The sequence below is a fragment of the Felis catus genome, chromosome C1 (genome assembly GCF_018350175.1).
Source record: "Felis catus isolate Fca126 chromosome C1, F.catus_Fca126_mat1.0, whole genome shotgun sequence".
Lineage (NCBI taxonomy): Eukaryota > Metazoa > Chordata > Mammalia > Carnivora > Felidae > Felis > Felis catus.
Window position 1 is genome coordinate 40,179,609 of NC_058375.1, and position 10,678 is coordinate 40,190,286.

General features: G+C 44.5%; 1 long non-coding RNA gene across 1 annotated transcript in view; it reads right to left on the minus strand.

Annotated features, from left to right (window-relative positions):
- LOC102902450 overlaps positions 1-10,472 on the minus strand; it is a 127,869-nt gene extending 117,397 nt beyond the window's left edge. Inside the window, exon 1 of the long non-coding RNA XR_006584262.1 lies at positions 10,287-10,472. This is a non-coding gene — a long non-coding RNA (uncharacterized LOC102902450). The remainder of the gene's footprint in view (positions 1-10,286) is intronic.
- Positions 10,473-10,678: the final 206 nt, after the last annotated feature.

Genomic DNA, 10,678 nt, shown 5'->3' on the forward strand with positions numbered 1-10,678 from the left:
AGGGCTCAGTAGTTGAGTATCTGACTTTGGCTCAGGTCAGGATCTCACAGTTCGCGGGTTTAAGCCCTGCATCAGGCTCTGTGCTAACAGCTCAGAGCCTGGAGCCTGCTTCAGATTCTGTGGCTCCCTCTCTCTCTGCCCCTCCCCTGTTTGCTCTTTGTCTCTGTCTCTCTCTCAAAAATAAATCGACATTTAAAAAAAATTTTTTTAAATAAACCATATCATTCTTCTCACTTAATTTGTCCCAGAAAATACAGTTATTTTTCATTTAAACGATATGATTTATGTTAAGATATAATGAGTTTGTTGTGGCATTTCAAAATGAATTAATATATAAAATGGTTATTTAAAAAAATTTTTAATATAGTAAATATCTATAGCTATAACTCACCTAAACAAAAGTTCTTTGGAATCTTGAAACTAAAATGCTTGATAACCACTGCCCTAGACAAACTTTTGCACACATGCACCAGGGACATGATTATCTTAGCAGAATATCTGTAATAGCAAAAACTGGAGGAACTCAAATGTCCACAAACAGGAGAATGGATACAACAAATTATGATATAGTCACACAATGCAATATTATATATCATTGGAAATAAATGAATTATAACCTTAAAAAACAAAGGATAAAGGGACGCCTGAGCGGCTTAGTTGGTTAAACATCCAACTTTGGCTCAGGTCACGATCTCACGGTTTGTGAGTTCGAGCCCCACATCAGGCTAACAGCTCAGAGCCTGGAGCCTGCTTTGGATTCTGTGTCTCCCTCTCTCTCTGCCCCTCCCCTGCTCATGCTCTGTCTCTCTTTCTCTCTCAAAAATAAACATTTAAAAAAAATTTTTAAGGATATTTCTAAGATTTATTTTTATTTTTATTTAGTAAAATCAAAGCAAGTCACAGAAAAACATACTTTATGACATCACTCTTATAAAGCTCAAAAACAAACTATAAACACATATTTAAGGACACATGCATATGTGATAAAACTTCTTTTTAAGCAAGAGAATGATAAATACACAATCCACCCCCTTAGACAGAGGCTGAGGGCTGAGATAAAGGAGGGACACATACAAGATGAACTGTTGTTGATTATACTCTAATTTTTAAGTTGGGTGGTGGCTGATGGGTAGCCATTTTGTTATAATACTTCATAAATATATATATGGTACACACTCTTTATATGTATCAAATGTAACATTAAAGACAGTGTAACCCCTAGTACTCAGACTGTCCCTCCAAATACCATTTACCATTAGAAAGAAAGGGAGGCTATAGACAAGTTGCATCTTAAACTAGGAACCTACTGAAACCCCCTTTCACTCCAAGCTCTTGAAGAAATGGCTGATTGTAGGTCTGGGACAGGAAACGTAAGAAATGGAACACCTTGTTATCTGAGAAAGCAAGGAAGGTGGCAGAAACTACTGAGGTCACAATCAAAAGGGCTCAGGAGCCAAGTTGAAGAGGTTCCCATTAACCAAAGATGGGATGGGATCATTTGAGCACCAGTAAAGATAAAAACTGAAATGGGTTGAAACAGGTCACACTTATTTAGACTCATGAGTTCATAATGATACAAAATCATCTCACTGGTCACCTTTGGGTAATGCTGAGGAACTAACTCATTATTTAAAAAGCTAAATATAAACAGAAAGAATCAAGTTCTTAGCCTGCTTTTGCTGTATGAATTGTATCTTGGCATATCCAAAGAGTTAATGAGAGGATGTTACACTATATAGAAGTTCAGCTAAAGAGCAAATAAAACGTGATGGAACTAGAATACCACTATTGTGCAAACTCTGAAGAAGTCGTTGATCTAGGCAATGATGCTGAATGGCTGCTAACAACAAAAAGAGACACAATGATTAGACACTTTTGTGCCTCATGGTAAAAATTCATCCCACCACCTCTGAGGTGTTCTCACTCACAAATAAAAGCTGATGAGGGCTCTAGATTTAACTACTGATATACAGGAAACACAAGAGCCAGACAAACATATCAAATATCACTAGGATGCAAGCAGCAAAGTCCAGATGTGGGTTATAGGATGAACAACCACTTTCTTCAAATATACAGCTGGGGAAAAATAAGAGGAGGGGCTATCCTACAGATCAAAAGAGATTTAAAAGACACTATCAGCTGATTGCAGCATATGGAATTTGTTTAGATTTGGGGTCAAAGTGTAAAAGAAATTACATTATGAATAACCTAGGAAATTTAAACACTATGTATTTGGTGATATTAAGGAATTTTTGTTGTATTTTTAGGTATGGTAATGACATTGTAGTTACGTATTTTCTTCCAATTCTTTATCGTTGTGATATACACATGACATAAAATTTACCATTTTAACCTTTTTTTTTTCTTATGTTAGAGCATGAGCAGGGGAGAGGGGTGGAAGGAAAGAGAGACAGAATCTTAAGTAGGCTCCACACTCAGCACAGAGCCCAACGTGGGGCTTGATCCCACGACCCTGGGATCATGACCTGAGCTGAAATCAAGAGTCAGATGCTCAACTGACTGAATCACCCAGGTGCCCCCTATCTTAACTATTTTCAACATAGTGGTATTAAATACATTCATAATGGGGTGCCTGGGTGGCTCCATTGGTTGGCCATCCAACTCTTGATTTTGGCTCAGGTCATGATCTCATAGTTTCCTGAGTTCAAGCCCCCAATTGGGCTCTGCACTTGCAGCACAGAGTCTGCTTAAGATTTTGCCTTTCTCTCAGTCCCTACCCCACTCATGTGCAGTCTCTCTCAAAATAAACAAATTTTAAATAAATAAATAATGTTGAGCGACCATCACCACCATCCATCTCCATAACTCCTTCTATCTTGTAATACTGAAACTCCCTACCTATTAAACAATTAATTCCCCATTCTCCTCTCCCTCCAGCCCCTAGAAACCCACCATTCTACTTTCTGTCTCTATGATTTTGACTAAGTATCTCATAGCAATGGAATCATACAGTAGTTTTTGTGACTGGCTTATTTCTATAGTTATGTATTTTAATGCATCCTTAAATTTATACACATGGTGACATGCTGTCTAGGCTTTGCTTTAAAACAATACGGGGGCATGACAGGGTGGAGAGAGTGGGCAGGAGTAGATGAAACAAGATAGGCCATGGGTTGACAACCTTTGAAGCTGGGTTATAGGTACATGGGAGTTCATTATTCTCACATACATTATTCTACTTTTGTGTGAGTTTGAATTTACTATAATAAAACTTCTTGCAAAGAGCAAAGGAAAAATAAAGATCTTTCCAAGCAGCAACAAGAGAAAGATAATGAAGAAGCAGGAGGTGGTCACAATCATTCAGGTGCAGGATAGGGATACCATTAAGAGAATATGAGAAACAGTTTGGGAGGAACAGTGTTGAGTCGAATTTTGCACACTTGACTTTGAGATGCCGTACTTCCTCATTTAAACATCCATCCAAAATCAGTGCATCTTGGAAAAAACATCACTGGATCACTTAGGAAAAACCTCAAAACTAAGCAAACAAGTTCCAGCACTGCCATGGAGAGCTCCATCCTTTGTTCTTCCTATCCAGGAAAGCATGTTTTCCCTGTGCTTTCTGGCTGTAAATCAGTTCCATATCTGTGACAGCTTCCCTAGTCTCATCGCGACTCAAACGTGACACAGCATTTGGTAACTCGAACACCATCAGAGAAGGGAGGAGACCTTGGCAGGGGGACCAGGAGGGCTTCTCAGAGTACACAATTCCCCTCATCTGACAGGGAAAACTGAGCTCAGAGAGCCGACATAGCCCACCATGCACAGAGCTCATTCACGGTATAGCCACCAGCAGAGCTCGGGGCTGAAGGTTCTCAGCTGAGAGGGACTGGGCCAAGGAATCAAAAGATAAGTAGCATTTAAAACTAGGAACCCACTGAAGCCCCTTTTCACCACAAACCCTCTGGTCACTCTATGGAAAATCTGTAGCTCCTAGCAATACTGAATAATGCAAGTCTATGGGGATTCAGACCTGCTGGAGATCAGCACTTGCAACTCTCTACCTTCCATCCCTGCCCCTCAGCACCTACAAAATGGAGCCCCTCCTCCTGACCTCATATCGGGAAGCCCCTACCATCTCTCCAAGCACCTGACCTGATGCCATGTCCCAATCCTCTACACCTCAAAAGGATCCATCCATTATTTAGTGAGCACCTGCCATGTGCCAGGCACTCTTCTATTGTTGAAAACATGTCGGTGAACAAAACAGACGAAAACCCCTGCCCCCTTGTGGAGCTTACATTGCAGTGGAGGGAGACCAACAATAACCATCACAAGTTAAGTTAGTGATGTGGCACATTAGGAAGTACAGAGAAAGAGCAGGTAGTAGGACTTGGGGTGCTGGGTGGGAAGCGGTCAGTCACTAAGTACCATCTCTGCATCCTCACTGTCCTGGTCCAGGCCTTTATCTTCTCTCTCCTGGATCACTATAGCAGCCTCCTCACTGCCCTCCGTGCCCTCACCCCGCCCCCTCCTATCCATCCTGGAGTCAAGTTCATCTTACTCAGTCCCAGATCTGGCCATCACTCCTTGTGTAAAACCCTCTTATGACTCCCCACTGACTGCAAATCCCTCCAGGACCTGCTCAGTCTCCTCACCCACCACACACCCCTCTGCCCTCCAACCACATCAGGGGACACACCATTCCTGCCCTTCCTGTAGGAACATCAGCCCCCCTGGTTCCTGAGTTCTGCAACAACCATCCTCAGCCCTGTTTTCCATGTGCTGATGAATCATGCCCCAAGATAGCCTGGGAGCTCTGGGTCTCCCACTACCTAGAAGATCAAGAACCACAGCATCTGCCTTACATTGGGCTTCCAGAAATAGGCTCTGAAGTGAGAAGTTGTGTGCAGAAGGCTTACTGGGGAGTGCTCCCTGGTGCCACACCTGTAACAGGGCAGAGGGACAAGCTGACCCACAATGAATTGCAACTGATCCCACAGACAGCTTTGAAGCTGGGATGGCCCCTCAGAATTTTCCAAACTGAGGAAAGCAGGTTGAACTTTTATATCCCTCCATCAGCCAGTCATTGGCCAGAGCAATCACCAAGATGAAGCATACACTAGAATGAGGCAGTTTCTACAGCCAAGGGCAATTTCTAGTGAGCCACTAGCAACCAATATTCCCAGCAGCAAGGGGATTGTGTGTCAGCCAAAGAGATGGGATCTGTGCACAGCACCACAGTATCCACTACAGCCTCTAACAGACCTGAGTTTGAAACTTGCTTCTGTCAGTTGCTTCTGTCAGTTGCAACCTTTGTGGAGATAATAATAGGCTCTGCTGCTCCCTGGAGGTTGAGATTCTTAAATAAGAGAACTGTCTGGATAAAAATGGCAGTTTGAACTTTAATGCTTATCTTTTCTCCCTCTCTATACCTTCTCCCCTGAAAATGACAGTAAGGAAAAGATATAAACACAGAGAACAGGAAGAAAGGAAGAAGAGTCATTAAAGGATGAAAAGTTTCAACAAATCTCTTTAAGATGGAAAGGGGAAGGAGGAGTGAGTGGTACTTATTTGGAAGAATGCTGGAGCCCACAACACAACCTAAGCTCTTGTGCTCCACCACCACCCAGTGAGGACACTCAGAACAGCCACACTCAGGGCGCCTGGGTGGCTCAGTCGGTTAAGCGTCCAACTTCGGCTCAGGTCATGATCTCGCGGTCCGTGGGTTCGAGCCCCGCGTCGGGCCCTGTGCTGACAGCTCAGAGCCTGGAGCCTGTTTCAGATTCTGTGTCTCCCTCTTTCTCTGACCCTCCCCTGTTCATGCTCTCTGTGCCAAAAATAAATAAATGTTTAAAAAATTAAAAAAAAAATAGAACAGCCACACTCACCATTCTCTGTACAAGCTTTATGGGCTGGATACCCGTGTCTGGTAGGATGTTCCCGCAAATGCCCATGTATATCCCCTCTAGTTAATCTGTCTGCTTTCCCAGAAACAATTGCTTACTCCCAAACCTGTTTATGCCAGTTATACTTGCTTTTATAATTATGTGATTCAATTTAATATTAATAAACCAATAAAATATGATTGCAAAAAGGGAGTTGTTTTATGAAAACTAAGTTGAATGCCTTCAAATACTCAGTGAAGGCAGACTGCTATTAAAAAAATGTTCAGATGAGTTACAGACAAGCAGTTGTAACAGATTGGGAGGAAATGATATAAATCTAGAAGGAATTTGTATTCAGATCATTCCATAAGTTCCTTTAAGTGCTAGCTGCATTATAAAGAAGCTGAACCAGGAAACGATAGACAATGCTTTATGCACTGAGGTTTATGCAACAAAGACCTTACAGAATTCCAGTTAACAGACCCACACTCAAAGAAAAGGGAGTAGGCATCTATAGATTTTAAGTTAAAATAAAATGTTGACAACAGGTTTCATTTTTTAATTATTTCTGGCTTGAAATAATTTTTTCAACAAACTAAAGTTGCACTATTTTCTACTGACCTAGATAAGACCTGCAGAAGGTGTACCAATGACATGGGAAGATGGGGTAGGGGTGGTAGGAGGTGAGATTTTGAGGCTGGAAAAGGCTGAAAATCTGCCCTCACTAATCTGCCCTGAAAATCTGCCTAGGGAACAGGTAGACTCCACAGATCTCTTCCCTACTCCATAGAGAATGTGGCTATAGATAGTGACCCCAGACCCATCACTATGTTCCAGGCTAAGAGCTTTAGGTATATGAACTCAACAACACATAGGGTAATATTCTTATAGGTCTAATTTACATATAGGAAACTGAGGCACAGAGAGATTAAGTGACTTGTCCAAGGTCATACAGTTACTAAGGGCAGATCTGGGATTCAAACCCAGGTAGTATTCAAATCCAGGTAGGATTCAAAGCCAGGTAGTATGGCTCCAAAATCCACCCTCTTAACCATATCCACCCTCCTAACCACATCCTTCCTATCTTACTGCAGAAACAGGGCAGTGCCAGAGAACTCCCCTTGTTAATAATTATGTGTCCCCCAACCAAAAGACCAGGCCCTGCCTAGCCCACCTAAAAAGAAACTGGCCCACCTGACTCCACAGCACACCCGATGCCAGTCAACTTCTTGGATCCTTGTTCTTAACTATGGACAAAGCCTAGGACCTCAACATCAGAGAAACCTTGGCAGTGAGAAAGGATACAGAGCCAAAGACAGACCACAAAAAACTAGCCAAACAGAGAAACTGGAGGAGACAGAGATAAGTGAGGACACAGGAGGGAAAAATCACTAAGTAATATCCTCAGAGAGATAAAGAGGCTGTATCTATGTTGGGGTGGGGTGAGGGGAAGACAGAGAACAAATAAGAACTCTTAGAAATTAAAAAATATGATATCTGAAATAAAAAATTTCATAGGAGAATTGAGACATAAATTCAAGGAATTAATCTAGAGAGTAGAATAGAAAGATAAAGAACAAGGGAAAAAGAAAAAAGAGATCTGGAAGGTCAATCCTGGAGGTTGGGGATCCAAATCACAGGAGTTCCAGAGAGGACACAGAGAGAAACAGATTATTAAAGAAAAAAATTTTTAATTTCATGGCACTGAGGGACACAAGTCTCCACTTTGAAGGGCCCAGCACAATGAATGACAAAAGTCACCAACAGGTCACATGGATTGTAAAATTCCCGAATTCCAAGGATAAAGAGAAAATCCTAAAATACCAAAAAAGAGAGAGCAGTTACATATAAACAGAAATCACAAGGCATGAAGCTTCTGAACAGTAACTGTAGTTGGGCAGAGCATGGACATTCTAAAGGAAAATGATTTCCAACCCATAACTCTATGCCTAGCTGAATTATTGACCAAATACAAGGGTAGAATATAGATTAACTCCACATATATGAAAATTTCTCACCTCTGCCCAATTTCTTAGGAAGCAACTGGAGTTTCCAAAGGCAGAGAGTAAGCTAACAAAGACAGAGAACCAAAAAACAGGGACATGGGAGAAAACCCTGGAGAAGAGTTCCTGCAAACAACTGAGCAATACAGTATGGGAGGGAACACCCCTGGGAAAAGGAAGCCCAAAACAGAATACAGAACGTGACAGAACTTTAGTGGGGAAGAGAGGTGGATGGCAGTTCTGATAGAGCTTTTGGGGAAATAAAGAGTCACATTTTCTTAATAGGAATGCTGATTACTGAGTTACCTAAAAATAGTGCTCCAGATATGCTGGGCAGGAGGATGGGACCAGAACACAGCTAATTCCTTTATTCCAACAGGAAGACAATAGATGTCTGAAGTTGGTAAATTAAGAAATAGCAGTATAAGCATATTACTTTTAATTATGCAGATAAACAGCAGAAAACACAAGTTAAAAAAGCTAAACTGGTTGCTACCAGGGTGCAGAGCTGGGAGATGAATTAAGTAAGCATGGTATGGCTATTTTTCAATAAAAGCTTTCAATTTGAGGCTAGCCTGGGCCTCAGATTTTATAAAGCATTTTCGGCTTCTTCGAGAAACTCCCTTGCAGAGACAGGAAACAGAGGCCCAGACAGGGGCAGTGACCTCTGAAGGTCGCACAGCGAGGCCTGACCTCCCAACGCTCCTCACTGAAACGCGCCCCCCCCCCCCCCCACCGCCAGCCCAGTCCCCATTCACACACGGTGCACCAGAAACTCGCTAAAGGCCAGCAGGGTGCCAATGACTCGCACCCACCCCCGCAGCCGAAGATCGTGTCTCTGAACACGGCCACGCAACGGTAATGTGGGCGCTGGCGGACTCAGCCAGCCACAGCCTCTGTACCACCCGTCGCCGTGTCCACACTGTCCTTGGGAGGACACGCGCGGAAACCGCGCGCGATGCAGCAGCGCCCCCTGCTGGACACTGGGTGCTATGCTTCGGCCTGCCCCCCCACCCCCACGCCGTCCTCTGGGAAGGGTTGGGACCTCGCCCGCGTGGCTCTCAGGACTTATTCAGACCCCGGGGCTGGCCGACTCTGTACAGCCTATGGCCGAGCAGCACTGTAATAACAGAGGGACCCTCTCTAAAATCACAGAACGCGCCGGTCTCCGGGGCCTCCTCCTTGGACGGACGTTAGGGCTAGAGAAGGTGAAGACTTACCCAAGGTCACACAGCACGTCTGGTACAACTGGGACAGGCACCCAGACCTCCTGTGGAACCTTCTAGGGCCCAAACCTGGTTTTTAGAGCCCCTCAAACTGGCCTCTTGGACTTTGGGAAAGAGCCAGGGACAAAGAGAATTCGGGTCCCGCCCCGCTAGCACGGACCCCTGGGCAACCTTGGGCGGGACCTCCTCCCCACCCCGGGGCCTGGGTCGGGCTTCAGGGCGTATGACCTCCAAGGGTCCTTCGGGCGCCAAATCCGGGGCTGCGTTCCGCGCTTCTCAGCGGCTCACTGGAGGCGCCAACAGCGGCTGCGGCTGACCCCTGCTGGCCGAAGGAAGAGTCGCTGCGCCGGGACCGACCGCGACCCCACACTGGCCGCGCCCGTTGGGCCTGGGTGAGCCCATCCTGCCCAGCGTGCAGTACCAGCCCCAAGGAGCGCCTTGCGCTGAGCTCACAGCTCACACCGTGAAAACAGACTCAGACGGGGGCCGGATCCGCATAAGAGACCTAAATACCCTTCGCAGTTTCGGGTTTCAGATGAGGAGAGACCTCTACTGTGCTTCCAGAGGGAGCCAGGACTCCAGAATTTGGTTTAAGTCATACCTTTGTCTCTTCTCAGCTGTGTGACCTTGGATATGTTACCAAAACTCTCTGTGTTTCAATTTTTGCCACCAAAATGGGGATCATACCTAATATATAGACACTTTATGTATGTGAACTCATATTGGAACCCTATTATGAGGTAAGTACAGTTATCCCCATTTCACAATGAAGCACAGAAAGGTTAAGTAACTTAACCAAGATCATACAGAAAATAAGTGATGGAGTTAGGACAAAAATCCAGGTAATCTAGCTTTAGAATCATTGCTCTTAATTGCCATACTACACTGGGATGATAACAGTACCCACATTATAGTATCATTGTGAGAATTTTATGAGCTGATATATGTAAAGTACTCAGAATGGTGCCTGGCACATAGTAAGCCCAGGTCATTGTTAACATGATTGTTCACTGAGCACCTACTATGTGCCAGGCACAGTACTAGATATGTTGGCTACAGCAGTGAGTAGGCTGACCCAGCCACTGCCCTCGTAAAGCTGCCAGAATGGGGGCAAAGACATTGAACAAGCCTGTTCAATGGAACAGGAGGGTACTGAGAGTCAGGATCCCAGGCCAGAGGGTGGCCCAAACCCAAACACAGCCACTCACCTGGAGCTGACAGAGAAAAGTGCTAAACGGCAGGCAAGAGTCCAGTACACAGAGATCCCAGGACAGGAAACAAATACCTCAAGCTGAGGAAGGCAGCTGGGCTGAGCCTGAGAGGTGAGTTATTTGCCAGGCACAGGTGAGATGGGGTAAGGGTTCCCCTATGGCAGCTGGGGCCTGCATACCTGCCTGCAAGTCCTCAAGTCTCCCATCTAAGTCCAGGAATCACCTGAAGGTTGGTTTTGATTCACAAGACAAGTCATCTTGGTTTAAAGTACACTCCCACAGCCCAGAGGAAATATTTGCTCTGTGAGAACTGGGGTTCTGGTGTGAGGCCTCAGGGAGGTGAATTCTAAGTGGGCTACGTCAGGAGGCAGAGGACCGAACCGCTTCAG